Source organism: Diadema antillarum, unplaced genomic scaffold, assembly GCF_040938485.1.
Source record: "Diadema antillarum isolate AM-2024a unplaced genomic scaffold, OU_Dant_1.0 seq00000532_RagTag, whole genome shotgun sequence".
NCBI lineage: Eukaryota > Metazoa > Echinodermata > Echinoidea > Diadematoida > Diadematidae > Diadema > Diadema antillarum.
The window spans coordinates 826,285-844,390 of record NW_027271483.1 but is presented as its reverse complement, the minus strand read 5'-3'; the positions used below and the strand labels follow the sequence as shown (position 1 = coordinate 844,390).

The 18,106-nt window shown below is 38.7% G+C and overlaps 1 long non-coding RNA gene across 1 annotated transcript in view; it reads right to left on the bottom strand.

The window, feature by feature from the left end:
* Positions 1 to 18,106, bottom strand: part of LOC139734538 (uncharacterized) — a 233,042-nt gene that overhangs the window by 129,348 nt on the left and 85,588 nt on the right. The window contains exon 3 of the long non-coding RNA XR_011711166.1: positions 6,374 to 6,493. This is a non-coding gene — a long non-coding RNA (uncharacterized lncRNA). The remainder of the gene's footprint in view (positions 1 to 6,373; positions 6,494 to 18,106) is intronic.

The following is an 18,106-nucleotide window of genomic DNA, read 5'->3' as shown; positions in this document are numbered from 1 at the left end:
ACTTGATGTGAAGCTGAGGAGCGTCATAATATGCATGGCTTTACAAACTCCCCGGTTATCAATAATGGAGTCGTAACCTTCATGTGAGAATTCAGAGAGAGAAGGGGAACAAGTCTCGACAGGAAAATAAGCTCGCAAGATAATGAAAAAATATTGCACCAACTGCATCATGATCCCAGTAGTACTGTGTATAAATTTTTAAACCGTGCTTCAAATGTGTACTGTTTACAATTTAGCACTCTGTAGGCATACATTCCTACAAGCGCAGGTAAATCTGAAGGATAATTGCAAAACATGATTAAAATCTTATTTCAAAAAAAAGAAAAATCCTGAAGAATAGGAATTGGGGTATAAACCTCCGCAATACTCAACTATCTGGCCATGTTGTACAGCTGTAAGTGTACCGTAATTGTATATTATGTTGGTTTTTTTTTTATGTGTCTACTTCGTGATGTACGGTATTCTATGTGTAGGGCCTCTGAGAATAACAGTGTTTAGCCACTGACAGAGCTACCCTACTGGAACAAAACAAATAAACAAATAGATAGATAGATAGATAGATAGATAGATAGATAGATAGATAGATAGATAGATAGATAGATAGATAGATAAATAAATAAATAAATAAATAAATAGATAAATAGATAAATAAATAAATAGATAAATAAATTCCCCTCTGTCGTCTTTTTTCTTATTCATTTCTAACTTTATGCCACAGGGTATTTGCCTTCAAAAACATACCTGAACTCATGTTCTTTGCCTACCGAGACTGCTTCCAATACATGTTGCATAAACTTGCCTGTAGCACCTCTGACTATGGATTGATGAAATGAAATAGGAAGACAAAAAACATAACAAGATGACTTTCTGTTCCCCTTAAAAAGAAAGAAAGAAAAAAAAAACCTCAATCTAGGAAGATCCCTGCAAGTGATTATCAGCATTTTAAGAGCTTTATTACTCATATGGTTTTGGATAATCTTTTCTAAAGTTTGGCTGATATCTGCTTAGCCGTTGCATGGAGCTCACTGTCTTCTGCTTGAGCTTTAGAGTGTACCAATATCCTGGAAATCACATTTGTGTAGTACAGCTAAAATACACACATTAGAAAAAATAATTCACCTGTGATAGCCCCTGAAAATATACATATTTCGATAAATCAGATCATATCTCCATAACAATTTGGCACTTGCGCTCCATGCATTTAGGTTCTGCTCTGTAAGCGCCAGTACTGATGTGCGTGTGTGTTCTAGTGGTACCCATACGTTTTAACAAATAATATCAAAATTTCATGTCCATCAGTTAGTGAGGTATCGACTGAGGTACATGCATGCATTGCATATCACTATCGTTCAAGACGTATTTGGAAGAAGAAAAAAAAAATAATATATCGAAAGCGCGATCCCTCCATTGAAAGAATCAGGTGATTGACTATTCTAACAAGTAGTTTTCATTTTTGTATATTCTTTAAAAATTTACATTTAAACTCCCATAATTAAAAACTGAAGTGACAAAAATTTAGAATATATTGCAGAGGGCATGTTTCAAGTATATTCTATAGCAAACATAACACTCGGGATATTGGTACACGTTAAGATTAAGTGATCACCAAACCCTTTACCACAGGTGTCCTTTACACAAGAAGTTGAAGAATATGCTCTGCAAATAGAAATATTCATGTTTGAATCTCATATAGCTAAAAGCATAAGAATTGCTTTAGCAAGTATTACTTGAGATTATACTTTGTTTTGCTCCAATGTAATGTAGCTATGTTGTGCTTATTTCTTTACAACAATGGAATTGTATTTTGTTTTGACTTGAGAAACAGAATAAATGCAAACAAACAAACAAACAAACAAACAAAAAATTATTATCATCGGCCACAAGTTATGATCGGGTTTGGTGTGGGAAATAACAAAACATGGCATTTCTGCCACTTTGTATCACTCTTTCACTGAACATTGCTCACTCAAAGTGCAGCTATAAAACTAAAACCATGTTCATTTTTATTCTAAACGAACTCTTGGATTTGCTATAGCACAATTTGAAAATGAAGAAATGATAATCTTTTTGAAAAACATCATATTGAATTTTTTTTTGGAAAAATATCATATCATATTCTTTTCAAGGCCAATTTTTTCCCCACATTCCTCTTAAAGGACAAGTTCACCTTCACATACATGTGGATTGAAAGACTGCAGCAATATTAGTAGAACACATCAGTGAAAGTTTGAGGAAAATTGGACAATCCGTTCAAAAGTTATGAACATTTGACATTTTGACATCTTTTTGTCACTGATCAATGTATACTACAGTTAATATTATTCCCCCTGCCTTCGAAAAGAGGCAAGTCGAGGGGTCTCTTATTATGCAATAAAGGTGAATATACATTTGTATGTTACATTTTCTTTATAGTTTCTTTATATCGTTGTACACATGTGACATCACAAGCTGTAGTAGTCTTCTCATCTAGTGATGGAGGGACTGAAACTTTAAAAATTCAAAACTTTTGAACGGATTGTTCGATTTTCCTCAAACTTTCAATGATGTATTCTATTAATATTGCTTCATTCTCTCAATTCACATGTATATGAAGGTGGACTTGTCCTTTAAAGTGAGGAAGTTATCTAAGGAGCTTTCGATCATGCTGATATCTCATCTTGTGGCAACATGACATCACAATGGATGATCTTGTGGCATCAATGACATCACAATGGATGAGGGCCTGTAACCTGTTGTGGGGATGCATGAAGTCCTGTTATTTTGGAGCCTGCTAAGTGGCCCTTCTGAAGCATGTTGCATTCGATCAGCATCTCCCAAACGTCACTTCTTCTCTACAGAGACACCTCCTCCATCGTTTTTATTGGGAGCCTGGAGCTGCGGTCAAGAAAATCTCTGAGTGTAACGCACGCCACCCACTCACTCCCCATATCCTCTTATTTCACGTCACTGCCTGGGCCACTTTGGAGACTGCCGCAAAGTACGTCATGCTGTACCATAAATCACATTCTTGCACATGAATCCATCTATACTTGGTCTATCAATCCCAAATCTTGCCTACCACAAAACATCTGCACCCCTTCCCCCCCCCCCCCCCCCCCCCCCGACAGGCACTGGAGCAAAATTCTGCCGCGTCACGATGACACCTGATCACATATTTCTATCCCTTTTAAGCTCAACCTCAAGATTATCTATACAGGCCTCTAGTTAGTTTTTCTCTCTTTTTTTTTAGCTTGAAAGAGATCACTTAACACCCACAAGTAATGTCTGTCTATAGCGAATGATGAAACCATGGTTCTTTACCACTCTATAACCTTGCTACACACACTTGACACATTGTAATATTCAAGTACTAACTACATTCATTCTATCACACATAATCTAAGCAAATCACAACACCATGAATGGCACATCCTATGATATGCTATCTAATCACCCAGTATAACATTTTTTCACAAGTAAGAAGGTTGTTATAATTATTATATCATTCGTGCATATACTTTTAATTGTGTTTGATGTTCACTGAAAGTCAAATTGACAACTTGTACCGCTCTGAATCATTTTTTTTCTTTGATGGAAATCAATAAACTATTGAATTGAATTGTTTTGTTTTATCAAGTTCAATTAATATAATGCTTTCATTTACACACATTAAATGATATTCTTTTCAAACACAAGAGCATACATCTACACATACACAGAATTGCACAAAAAGAATTCATCATTTGAGTGCATTCGAAAACTTTGGTAAAACAGATAAGGTTTAAAACAAGGCTTTGTTTTGCTTCAAAATATCCACATAAAAAAAGGAAGACAATGATACACATGCAATGAAATGCATAGATCAACAGGATCATGTGAAGATGAACTGACCTCTTATCACCATGTTGGGCAATGTTGTACTTGTTGGTGGAAAAGGGGAAAATGTGTCTTATTTGTGAATCAATATCTGGTCATTTAGTAATATTACACATGGTGCAGAAAGGACAAAGGCCTAATGTACAGTCGCGGATCCAGGCATGGGCGCACCAGGCGCGTGCCTTCTCTTTATTTTTTGTTAAAACAAAAGAAATACAAAGAAAAAAAATGGGGGGGCGTGTGCGTCCCCTTTTAATTTTGTAAAGGTGCCCCTACTTTATGAAATTCCTGGATCCACCCTGATTTATAAACATTACACCTCTCATGTCGACCTCTTACCACGTGGCAGGGAATTTAAGGTGGGATGATCAAGATTTTTCTCAACCATCACTCAAGATCAGACTAAGTTCATATTGGTTGATTTTTTCCTAGAACCTCATTCTGTATCTTCTTCTTTCATTTTGTTAACCCTCTGCATGCTTTTGACTGCCAAATGGCAAAGAAACCCCCATAACATTGTACGCACTGTCCAAAGTCCCTGGCACAGAAAAGGTTAATCAACCCACTGCACATGGAAACTTGCTGGGTTCTGTGTAATGTTTTTGGAGGTTTAAGGATCACATGTTTAGCCTTTAAAGGTAGTGTTTGTCATTGGGAGCAGTGATACATAGTGATATGTGTCAGCCAGTTGTGTCACAAAACATCCTACCATACAAAAATTTTGTAATATACTACTAAAATATAAGGAGATATCAGTATTTTTCCCACTAAACCACAGCTGTAGACCGTTTAGTCTTGAAACATTATTATAACGATTGTTCACATTTTGTATATACATATATATATATATCAATATTTAACAATGATTATACTGATTCAGAAGTTTACGTTGGTTGTTTCTATCCCTAACTCACATTTTAGAATTATTTTGAAGCATTAAAGCTGAGGTTTTGTTCCATCTGCAAATGGTAGAAAATACCTTTAATGTACCATGGACTTTGACCTGTGTACAAGGCTATGGAGTTTTCTCTGTCAATCAGCACTGAAAGCACATTAAGAATTGAAGATAAGGTTAACACATTCCAGTCACAGAGCGCATTTTTGTTAAGCACATCATGCTTAAGTGCTAAACTCCAAGAGAACAACACGACTTTCATAAAAAACCCCTTTATTTGTTGTTGCTGGTAGAGAATAATCCTCCCCAACACTTGTAGATAGTATAGCAACATCATGCATTTCTTGGGAAATGTACTCACAGATTTACAACCAGTCAGTAATGAGCTAGGTATCACAAGCCTTTTTCAAAAAAAAGTTAAGATCTATATCAAACAAAGACGACAACATTCATATTTTAAATGTGTACATCTTCATGATTGTGGAATAAGAAATGAATACACTTTGAGGTTCTCAGTAAAAATCCATGTACGATACCATGCATACTAAACAGAATCCCTAAATGTGCACGAACAGCATTAAAAAAAAAGTATTAGAAGCTTTTGAAAGCGGAGATCAGAATCTAGCAGAATACACAATGAAGTAACCTCCCCCAAAATGTCAGAGCTCGTAGAAAAGCAAACATTCTCAGCGAGAGGAGAAAATCTGAATTCGATTAAGATAAGCCCTGGATGAGTTACTGCCCTTTACCGCTGAACATCATGTTCTATACAACGGAACATTATTTCACTTCTCTTTGTGGATATATCACAATCCATCCACGAATCAACGACGACCGGTAGACTCTAGTACACGCAAGGCAACATATTTGTTTCATAATGGTATTTAACAGCTGGCTTGTCTAGTTCTCTGCCAGGCCGTCTGACTGTCTGTCTGTCTGTCTGTCTTTTGGTCATTCTGTCTGACTATTTGTCTTTCTTTATCGAACCCTTCCTCTTTCTTATTTTCTCAAAGTGACGTATAGTTAACAAAATAGGCTACTTAATATGTACCACGCTAATTTTGTATGTACATCAGCAGACTGGAAATGACTAACCCGTTGAAGATGAGTCCCGAGTATACTCGGGCAGGTGTCTATGGGAAATGCATGCTGTAGCAAAAGCAGTCAGTCCTCAACTGGTTAAAGAAAAGAAGAATTTTTCATTCTTCTGTTATCTACATTTCATGCCAAAGAGAAGTATTTGAGCACAATTTACTTCTCATATAAAGACCATGCTTTCTATGCCATCACTACATAATAGAGAAATTATCTCTCATCTTTTTTTCATGGAAAAGCTAAACCAATTACAAAGAAAAATATAAATTTTGTCATCTTGTGATTTTTCCACTTGAGTTGGATTTACGTCATACACACTACAGAGTAAAATATACAAGAGTCGGGTAATGCATATTGTATGTCGTAATGGACACGAGAGTGAAAGAAACAAGTCAACGGTATTTCCTTCTCTCTTCAGAGAAGGAACAAACACATACACGAACAGACTCACACATACGCGTGTTTATGAGTGTGTGTGTGTGTGTGTGTGTGTGTGTGTGTGTGTGTGTGTGAGAGGGAGAGACTCACATCGTATCTTGGCGAGCGGTGATGAATGTATCCTCTTGCCAGCCTGGCTGGTCCCTTCCGCCGAAATCTCGCTTTTCAGAACTGGTTCATCACTCCGCTCTGGCGAGGGCCTCCGGCACCCTGGTAGTGATAAACGAAGAAAAACACGAAATGCTGCGTCTAAATGTCATAGCCATGCATCAACCAGGGGTGTGCGTGGAGGGGGAGAGGCATGCAAATCATGGCAGAGCACGACGGGCAAAAGTGGGACATGCATTATGCTCGGTACTTTGCATAAACGGATACTTACTGCAAACATAAATACTGCCTCCCTGACTCAGAAGAAGGTATTTCAACTTGTAATTGAAAAAAAAAAAACAGAGCTGTGTCAGGGAAGAAAAATGCAAACAATTTTATAAATTTGGTAAATAAGAACATTTTTCAGAAGGACAGCAAATATCATGATCCAATATGTTCTCCAGCAAGAGGACTTGTACCGATCGATGCACGGGTCACAACCCCTATTGTTCAGTGCGTAACAATACATTAAATTGCCAGCAACAAAGTCAAGATGCATTTTTTATTTGATAAATTTTCCTTGGGTACGTAAACTGCTGCTTCCAGTAAAGATAATTCTCCACTGACTTCAAACACATTTCATCCCTTTCCTGTATTGAATGGGGTAACTCTTTACATGCTAAGAAGGTTGCTTGACTAGCTTTAACCCCTTCAGACCTGAACTGTCAGCATCTGCCCATGCTTGTGTGTGAATGCATGTGTATGTGTGTGTGGTTATGGGTGTACCCTTGAAAACTAGTAGATACATTCCTTTGCTTGGTTAATGTCATAATAGGCACCCTTTTCTGCAAGTTAATATTTCAGAAATGCACAAATTTGTCGGAACCAATTAAAATATGGTATAGTACTTTCTATTTTCTTCAATTTTTGCATGTTGACATTAAAAACAACCCCTGGATGCTGAAAGGGTTAAAAAAAAACACCTTTACCTCAAAATGGTACTTGCTAGTTACTTATACTTGGCAGTCCACTGTATGCATGAAGTTGGAGGCCATAAAAGGAGGAAAAGTGCACGTAAAGTGAACTTTTGTAATATAACCTACAGTTTTTTTTATTTATACTTTCATTGTATATTTCTTTTTATTGGAAAAATTGTTTAGGATAATAGAAAGACAAAGAATTTTTTTTCACAAAATCTGACTTCTTCTGAGATAATTGCACTTCACATTCAAGAAGATTGCATTATATTTCAACTCCTGCATCAACATTTCCATTTGTGGGGCCTACTTAAAAAACAAAGATATGCCAGCCAGTTTGAAAAATAGTTTGGCCAATTGTTCTAGAAAATGTGTCAGGCAGTAACAATGAGATAAAATAAGGGCATCCTTCTCCTCCATTTTTTCGGCTGAAGCAGGATGCTATTTTTTTTCAGTAATCTTATAAGTATGCTACTGACATTGCACACAAACATGTTGCTAACAAGACTAAAGGGTTTATACAGCACAGTGCAGAGCAGAACCTTATAACGCCTCATAAAGAGTCAATTTGGGATAATCATATCAAGATGTCTAGACATGCAGTGAATCTGAATGTAACAAACTTGTGACGCCAATGCAGATCGCTAACATCTACTTGAAGCGATCGAGACTTGGGCGTTGCTAATTTGTTATGAAATATTTGCAAGTATGCAGGAGGTTATCACATAACCAGATTCACTTTCCTAATTTGGTGATGATTGAGCATAAAGATACTTCAAGAAAGTAATGTACATAAAGTGATTATTTGAGGAAGCTATGATCCCAATTACTGTGTAATTGAAGAGATCAATAACATTTTACAAAAAAAAAATAAGCTGTTTTTATAAGACTTTAACTTGTTAGCATATCAATAAATCCTTAAGAGCATTGGCAAATTCTATTATGATGTTTGTCTGTGCCGTGTAAGAAAAGTTTTCACAACAAATATTTCTACGATATGACATAGACAAATCAAGACATTCATTTTCTCTCTGGGACAGATTTTGGACAGTGACAATATATGCCATTCAGAATATCCGACGAGACAAAAGTCTGTAAAGTCTATAAATTTGAGTCGTAAAACTTTTTATGGCTGTGGGTATCAAAATATGGGTTATACAAGATGTGTTTATCTTCACCAAATGTTAGACAACATCCTCCTCAGATAACCAATAAACCTGGGCAGAAACAATGTTTGCTTGTCTCTGACAGAGTACCACTTTACATCACAAAAGAATGAAAGAAAGAAAGGACTAAATGTGCAGTGGGTTAATGGGCAGTAAATGGTAAAACTAGAAAAACTGAGAGAACCACAGCCCATCAAAGCCAAAAGGTAACTAAGGACACAGAAATGTGCATGCATCCTTTTTGAAACAATATCTCAGATCCGGATCATGATCTGGATAATTACCACCAAAAACTTATCACCTCTTCCTCTTACTGCCACTGACCCAACCCAGAATTTTCTTCATAATCTGTTCATACATTTCTGAGTGCTAATGCTAACAGATTTCAAAAGAAAAACCAATCAAACAGACAAACAAAGCAACAGACACACAAACAACAATCCTCTTTGGCAAAGGTAATCCCTGAGGATTTCTATCAACTGGTATATCATCCTTTATCAAGTTTTGTTCAGAGGGATTAGCATTTAAGAAACAGAAAGAGAAAAAGGAAGAGATAAAGTGAGAAAGAGAAAGGGGAGATTTATCTATGTGTGTACTACTCCATACAGGATTCATTTAGTAATGAAACTAGGCAAGACCTCTTGGTCTAACGACTATAAATCAAACTTAAGCCTTACGTTGAAGTGGAGATACTCTACTTAAATTATTCCGTGAGTAATGGGTAGGGAGGACTTGGGGAATGTAGGTTGGTGATCAGAACACTCAATGATCTTTGCCTCCTGCAAGTAAGGACCAGAAGGGTATTTGTACTGTAAAAAAAAAAATAAACATCACATGAACATCCTCCTCATACCTGAGATATGCAGTAATAGTGCACAGCTCCTAAATATTCTCACAATTAACTAAGCACTGACTGATGGCACATTATTTACCTGGTCCTTGATATTGGCAACTGGTAAACAGAGGGTGTAAAATCAAAAAGTTGTTACAATTATGGAAGGTAAAACATTAAAATTTCACACTGTTCCTGAGCACAAAAATGGCAAGTGCAAGGAATCACAAATCTGACATCTAGATCTATATACTTGAAAACATCTTGATATGAGAAATGGTAGAAGCCAGGCTTTGAGGGATCAAAGTGACTTAGCAAGGGAGGGTCTAGCTTGGAGGATTTGAAATTTGAGAAGTAAAATGGCTTCACTCCAGGCTACACAGAGGTTCAAGTTTAATGATCAATCGATGAGACTGCTAGAGGAATTTAGACTTCTTTATTACATCAATGTAAGACATGAAATAAATCAACATGCCCTCAATTCAGGATATACATAGTACATAATTGCCTTTCATTTATTGGTATACAAACACAGGCACCTATGCTGTTGCAGCCACTATATGCTAGCTAGCTTGCTTTCTTAAATGAGAGTACTGATATTCAGCACGGGGGAGCATGGATTTGCATTTTCATCTTTGGTAATTCACTCAATCATTGGTTGGATAATAGGTTAGCGAAAAAGGGTAGATATACAACAACAAAAAAGTCGGTAGGGACTGAAGTCTCTCAAACCACCAAAAGTGGTAGAGTTGGCAAGTAGGGAGCTGTGAGCAGTCAGATCAGTAGCAGATCTATAGGGGAGGGGTTAGGGAGTTTAGTTTAGGGAATTAACCCTCCCCCCCACCCCCCCTTGGGCTGCCAAGTGAAAATGTGATGTGCATAGAAAAACGGCGTCATGTGTCCAGACCCACACAGCATGTCCTTTACATAGCACTCTGTCTCAGGCTCAGCCTCAGACACTTAAGTCGCCACTACATGGTTAGGACTTCTCCGCTTCTCAGCTCGTGGACGATGCTCTGCATCCTCAGTGGCTCAACCGCTACCCCTCCCCCCTCCTCCTTAGCAAAAAGCCAGATACACCCCTGCAGATAGGCATTGTAGATGACAGTGGCAGATCCAGGGGGGAGTGGACCGGGCGCGCGCCTCCTTTATCTTTTGTTAAAACAAAAGAAATGAAAAGAAAAAAATGGGGGAGGGGCGCGTGCGCCCCCCTTTAATTTTGTAAAGACACCCCCTCTTTACGGAATTCCTGGATCCGCCCTTGGATAAGGAATCCAAAAGATGACATCACTGAAGAAGAAGAAGAAGTGATCCTGTGTGCTCCTACAGGGCCACAGAGAAGAGGATCTCAGGCAGCTGTGGATGCGGAGTATTCAGGTTATCTGGAAGCCTTATCACCTGCAGCACGTGTTTTTAATATCAGGCTCCAGCCTCGGCGGAATGTTCAAGGGTCGACGGGCCACTGTTACTGCATCATCGCGGGTCACTGTTTGAAGTCCGTTCTCGCGGAAGTGGTGGGCTCGTGTGCGTGATTTCCTTTGCGTGCTGTTGCGCCTTGTGGAATTCATTGGAATACTGTGTCTGTGTCTGTCTGTTTGTGTGTGTGTGTGTGTGTGTGTGTGTGTGTGTGTGTGTGTTTGTGTGTGTGTGTGTGTGTGTGTGTGAGAGTGTGTGTTTGTGTGTGTGTGTGTGTGAGTGTGTGTTTGTGTGTGTGTGTGTGTGTGTGTGTGTGAGTGTGTGTGTGTGTGTGTGTGTGTGTGTGTGTGTGTGTGTGAGTGTGTGTTTGTGTGTGTGTGTGTGTGTGTGTGCATGTGTGGAGAGAGTGAGCTTATGCCAACAACTTTATGAGAGAATCATCACACACTGCCTTCTATTTTACACCCTGTATTGTTTATCCTTCTTTCTTTAGGAAAGTAATATATCACCGTAAGACAGGGCCATTGGCTCGTATGATATTTTGTTAACCTTTATAAAAGAAAAAATTTTCACATCTGCTTTTCAATGAACCCCTCTTTTTTTTTCTTTTCTCAGAGCATGGTTAATATAACATGTGAAAGTTGGTTTGTAAAAATATACATATTCTTTTTAATACATACATTTGTAATTACCTCTTACTTTCATAGTTCACTCAACTTGTCCGTTCTCAAGATCATTTGTGATTTTTTTCAATTACATTATGTGAAAGATAGAAATGAAATGAATAGAAATGAAATTGAACTGAATCTCTGAACTTTCTACAAACCTATATTTGTCTACATCTTACCATGATATGCTCCTGAGTACTGCATCCCCAAATTATGCACAAGAGGGCCTTCCCTGTTATGCACAACTGTCGACATTGGACAAAAAAGGGCACATGAACTGCACGGCAAATGAATGATTTCATTACATCGCTAGCTTCAACTCGGTCCTTGTACTGTGCAAAGGTAAATGGAAATGAAGGAGTTTGTCTATCAAAAGATTAGTGGCTCCTATTCATGTGAAACATCTAATATGCCCACATCCTTCAAATCCTAGGGTTACCTTCTAAACACCTGCAAGCCAGCCACAGCAGCTGCAGCAGGCTACCCAATACCGCAAAGTTGCAGTTAGTGACCACGAAAGGGGAGCACAGATCTTTGTACATGCAAGATCTGACCATGTTCACATCGCAAGGTTGGTTGTTTTCGATGATGGGAGCTTGAGATTTTTGCGACGTGGACGTTCAGAGGAAAAAGACATCTCCAGCGCATGCACAAAATTGCTTATCAAAATCGATCTATCCGTATCTTGCGTCGTCTGAGTTTTGACTGCGCATTCTGGGCCATTTTTACGTCCGCTCAATTCATGACGCAGAGAGCTACTTGATGTAATGATTCTACGGGGGCGCCATTTTACTTTTGATAGGTTGTGTCGTCACATAATCTAAAGCTACTTTTCAACATGACGCAGGGAGAGAGGAGAACGGCCAATGCAGTCATTGTTGTAAATGTCCGCGTAGCAAATCTAAAGCTCACTATTATCTTTTGTGAGGTACATGAAGTTTGTCCTACAAGGTAAATCTGAATGAAATGCTGAACAAAAGACTTACTCTTGGTTTCTCTATACACACAACCATGATGGTATCTGGGATTTTTCAGTCTGTGCCCCCCCCCCATTTTTTTTGGGTGCACGTCACGAGACCGACACCCACGAGTCATACAGCCGACCAGTCATACATCCCACGAGTCATACAGCTCACAAGTCATACAGCCCATGAGTTCGACACTAAGCCAACAAGGCCCATGAGACCGACACATTACGCGCCGTGTTGTATCTGTCGAACTCGTGGGCTGTTTTTACCTAGTGTCGAACTCATGGGCTGTATGACTCGTGAGCTGTATGACTCATGGACCTGTTTTCAATGTTGAATTCGTGGGCTGTACGACTCGTGGGTGTCGGTCTAGTGGGATGACCCCCTTTTTTTTGGGGGGGGGAGGGGCAATCTTCTAACACATGTTTAGGAAAAGGCTTGAGATAGTTGAATTGTACAACAAAGCATGATCTGTTTTCATCCACAGCTCCCAGAGTTCTCTAGTCATAAATGCATTTGTTTATTACATCCTCCTATCTGAGGCATCTGTTACCCATGGATGCCCGGTAGGAAATTCACCCTCTTCTTTCCACGTTTCTTTCCCTCTCCTTCAACTCTTTCTCTCTCGCAATAAGACAGGAAAACCCCTAATTTGCTTTCTACCTGATATATTAAAACACTGTCAGCATTACTGATACCAGCCCATGAGTATCCGCCGGAGCGGCGGGGCGCGCAAATTTACGAGATTCCGGGAATAGCGATCGCAGACGAGCTGACAAGATCAGCCAGTGGTAATGAAACCAAAACACGAGCGTGACGGCCCTTTCCATTACATATCTTCCTCCCCCCCCCCTCCCCCACCACCCAAACCATACCTTCTTCTTCTTGGTCTTTGTATCATCTGTTGTTGTCGTAGTTTGTTTTTTCTAGTTTGTCCATCCTTATGAAATTGCAAACGGCCGATAAACCATCTAGTTCGTCAGCATGTCATTCTCACCTGAGGGTCGTCCCATTATGAATCCTTACGCACACAAGCTCAGCTGTATCAACACGGCTACCTGACCACCCTTGCACCACTAAGGGCTCATGTTCCATTGCCATGGCGACAGAGCTCGGGAGTAGGTCACTGCCGGACCCCTTCTCGTTCTCCAAAGCCAGAATGTTATTCTCTCAGACACGTTGCAGGAAAGCAACAGCACGCATTCATCATGGCGCAAATGTATTCCTACATGTGCGTGTAGATGGCATGAGAAGATAAAGAATTAACATCTCATTCTTTACATAGGAAAAATTGATCATTTATTCCTCCCCCCCCCCCCTTCCCCATAACGCAGTCTATGGAGTAACAGGTGGGATTCCTTTGAATTCTAAGTTAATCCATTGCCTGGTAAATTGGTTGCAAAGCCTGCAAAGAATTTGTTTTCACCAACTGAATGGGTCAATTGAGGTGTTTGCCTTAATTAAAAAGCTCATATTGTAGTCTCTAAAAAGAGGTTTTTAAAGCAAAGATACAGGCATTTTTTTTTAAATGCATTGAAGACTAGTCCCAAGAATACACAGGCAGGTGTCTTTGAGAAACGTGTGTTAGAACAAACTCAGCTCATCCTCAATGGGATAAAAGCGGCTAGTATAGTGCTCGGATAGCTTAGAAAAAAAGATTAAAGAATAAAATGGAGAAAGATTTATTGTCTGTGAAGTACAAGAGACAGACACAGCCAGGAGTCAAGTTTCGGCACAATGAAATTACAGATGGTGATGCTCATTATATTATATGCATCATTTGTAACCAACATATATACATATACATACATATAAAGAAGGAGGGGCTGTTGACAGTTGAGACAGAATTATAAACATCAGGCAGGAAAAATGTGCATTTTAGGCTATTTCCCCACCAAATTGGCTCAATCTCAGAGCCATTTTTTCTCCTTTCCAAATCCAATCATCTCATGACAAAGAAACGTAGCTCCCGGAAAAGAGGAAGGATGGTTGGCCTATTGTGCCATGGTACGTCGTCTCTCAGCTCAAATTTTCCCCCCTTAGATACATCCGTCAGCACTTAACTCTTTCTACTCCTATACACTCTTATAATCCATCACAGAGCGCTACAGCATACTAGGCTCAGCATACAGGAGTTTTGCCATTACCCACATGCTGCACAGGGTAAAAAAAAAGATTATGCAGTAGTTACAAGACAGCTGACAAGGTGTCTAGCACATGTGCAACTTTAATCTAGACAAAATCAGAGCCCCTTTCTGAGTTCATATCAGGCTCAAAGAAGTTCTAAAAACCTGTCAAGCATTGTATGATGGTAATTTTTTGTTTGCTTGGTCAATGAAGAAGGATGAAATTTATTTGAAAGGTACAATTACAGAATGTCTATATATAATAATTATAGATATGATTCCAATTGATATTAGATACAAAACCTTTAGTTTTTTCAGACATATATTCGTCTACTTTCTTTGTTTGCTTTGAATATTGACAAAATTGGCTAAAATGTTATGATTTCATTTTATATCTTACAGAAAATATAAAGTATTTTGCATACAAATGAACCACATTGTAATGCTTTGGGTTTTCTGTAGAACCAAGTATAAAAGCACTTCTAGTAATTTGAGTTTGATTCTGTAACATAATCTCCTGTATTTGAGCAATAAACCTTTAAGTAACATTGCATTCCCAAAACAAATGTGCAATTGATTCTGTGGTGCTCAAACAAAACAAACAGAGGTCTTCTTTTTAAAAATCCTTGCAATAATTTGCAATGTGCAGCATGTGTTTATGGCAAAAACATAATTTTCTTTGAATTTTATTTTTGATAGATTCCATGGTGCAAATGGCACACTCTATCCACACACTCATGGTGCCCACGGCCAAGCTCTGGTCATTCATTAGGTATGCGCAGTTTGGTTGAGATTTTGAGTGTTTTTGCTTCCATCCAAATTATTTTTTATTGGGGGAGGAGGGGGGGGGAGGACTACCTATAAGTGGTGGCGATTGAAATAAATTTTTCCCTTTTTTTTTTGGTAAAAACTGACAACTCTTGTGTGTGAATGGACCTGACAATTATGTGATCACTTGCCCCATGTGTTGCAAATTCCACAGAAAATTATTGCAAATTCACCCATGGTCGTATACCCTGAACTCTCCAAATCAGCAAGTCTCTTCAATTCAACCAACAATGGATGTTGATTCAGCCATTGGCAGTGCAAACCTGGTGACTTCTGCGCAAAGAATCTTAAAGGGGCATTCCGGACGATTTTCATAATTTCACATCAGGTAGTACATAAATCAACAGCTTCATGTATTGATTTGTAGAATTTATTGTGGTTCTTGAGCAGAGAAACAGTACTTTCAAAAACCTTAAACAAATTACACTGAACAAAGATGATGACATAGGAGCCTCACATATCTCAGAAATGTAGCAGTGTAATTCCATTACAATACCGCATGCTTGCAAGTTTACCTGTGTGTAATCTTTGCATGCCTTCTTCTTTTGTGCTGCTTCTTTGAGCCACATCTCATGCATTCTTATGGTGAGGCTGCCATGTCAGCATCCTTGTTCATTGCAATTTGTTATAAACTTCCAAAACATTAATATTTTTCATCCCACTCATTATAAATCCTGAAACTCTGTACCCAGTATAACTAATTTATATATGTTCAAATATAAAAATTTGAAAATCATCCAGAGGTCTCCTTTAAAAGATAACAGGTTACTAATACCGCAGACCCATGTTTCATATGGCTAATCCAAATCAATGACTACTATTATTTGTCAATATAATGACTACTGTAAAAGTGGAAATTTTCGCGATGTTGAAATTTTCGCGCATTTCGCGCAACCAGAAACTAGCGCGAAAATAAAAGCACATGAATATTTTTGCTTGCCATATGTTCCAGTAGTTGACGTTTTGATTCCGTGGAATTTAAAACACGAGAAACTCTTCTAACCCCGCCGAGCGCGAAAAATTAGTTGCGCAAAAATATCCACTTTTACAGTACTATTTTCTGTCACATAAAAGCCCTATTTATAAATACTACTCTATTGAGTGCAGGTGCATGTACAGAACTAAAAAGCCAGCACTATATGGCAACATACAACTATGTGCATAGGCCAAGCAAAGGTAAATTACAATAGGCACATTAATTTGAAAGCCAAAAGACACTTATTGCTGAAATCATCACACATACAAACAGTAATTGTTAATGTTTTCACAATGCCATCTGGAGACCTATACTATGACCATAGCGTTGGGGGCTATCATGTTTTGTTCTTTTTCCTTTTTTGTTTAGCTAACTTTCAGCATAAAGCTTGTCCCAACAAAAAACTTTCAACATAAGACTAGCAAATTTCTTCTTACTTCCTAAATGCTTTGCTTAATACACAACTTCATCCTTTTTTATTACTTTTTTCTTTTTCTTCTCTCTTTCATTGTAAGGCATCCCACTGATTTATATTTACATTCTTTCTTTCTGCTGATCTCTCTATTTATCTTTCTCTCTATCTATCTCTATACCTCTGTTTCTCTCTTTCTCTGTATTTCTCTCTATCTCTATCTATTTCTCTCTCTCTCTCTATATATATATATATCTTTCTATCATTTACTCACTACCTCTCTCTGTATCTATCTATCTCTCTATCTCTCCCCTCTATATATGCATAAATCTCTATCTTTCTTTCTCTCTCTCTCTATCTATCTATCTCTCACCTCTTCCATTTGCAGAACTTTTGATTCCTGTTTGAACCACATCTCTCTTCCCTTGTTTCCTTCCCTTTTTCAGTCCTCTCACAGTCTCTCTCTCATCTCATTTTCCCCCAGTGATGGAGCTTATTCTGAAGAATAGAAGTCACCTCGGCAGCTTACAGGCTGGAAAAAAAAGTGGGAATAGAAGCTTCCATATGTAAGTTTAATGAGACACGCGTCCACAGCACACTATCACACCTCCGCCATCATGTTCGGCATGTAATCCACCCACGCACGGTTCACACGTTTCAAGACGTGTCCGGCGGAGCGCAGAACCACTCCATTATCCGCACTCCTTTTGTCCTGACGTTGGGGTATGACCGCGCCGATGTCAGGCTCACCGCGATGTTTTGAGGTCACTCGCTGCTCAATCTGCACAGATTCATGCAGTGGCAAAACACTTGTGCCCAAGTAAGTTTTCTATCCGTGTACTCCAAGTGAATACAAATTCAGCTACCTACGACCACTCCTGCATCATCCCCCTCCTCATGCAGGAATGCCAGACTTGTACACAGCACTGCAGTATTCTTTGGGTTGAAAAGGCTTATTTTTGGAGGAAAAACATTCAAATTCAAGAAATTCTTCCATCGAGATGTTTTCATTGCAATTGATTGACAAATTGCCCTACATCGACGTGAATAAGCACTGAATTGCTCAGTGTTTTAGTAGTAGCCATGATAAAAAGTCATGGGCATACATACTCGAGCAGGATTCGAACCTACGGCCTCCTGATCACCGGACAGGCGTCATCTCCATTAGACCACCGAGCTTTTGCCCGACAGCAAGTGTTGGTTCTAATCCTCTAGCATGTCCGGTGATCAGGAGGTCATAGTTTTGAATCCTGCTCGAGTATGTATGCCCATGATCTTTTATCATGGCTACTACTAAAACACTGATCAATTCAGTGCTTATTTACGTCGATGTAGGGCAATTTTGTCAATCAATTGCAATGAAAACA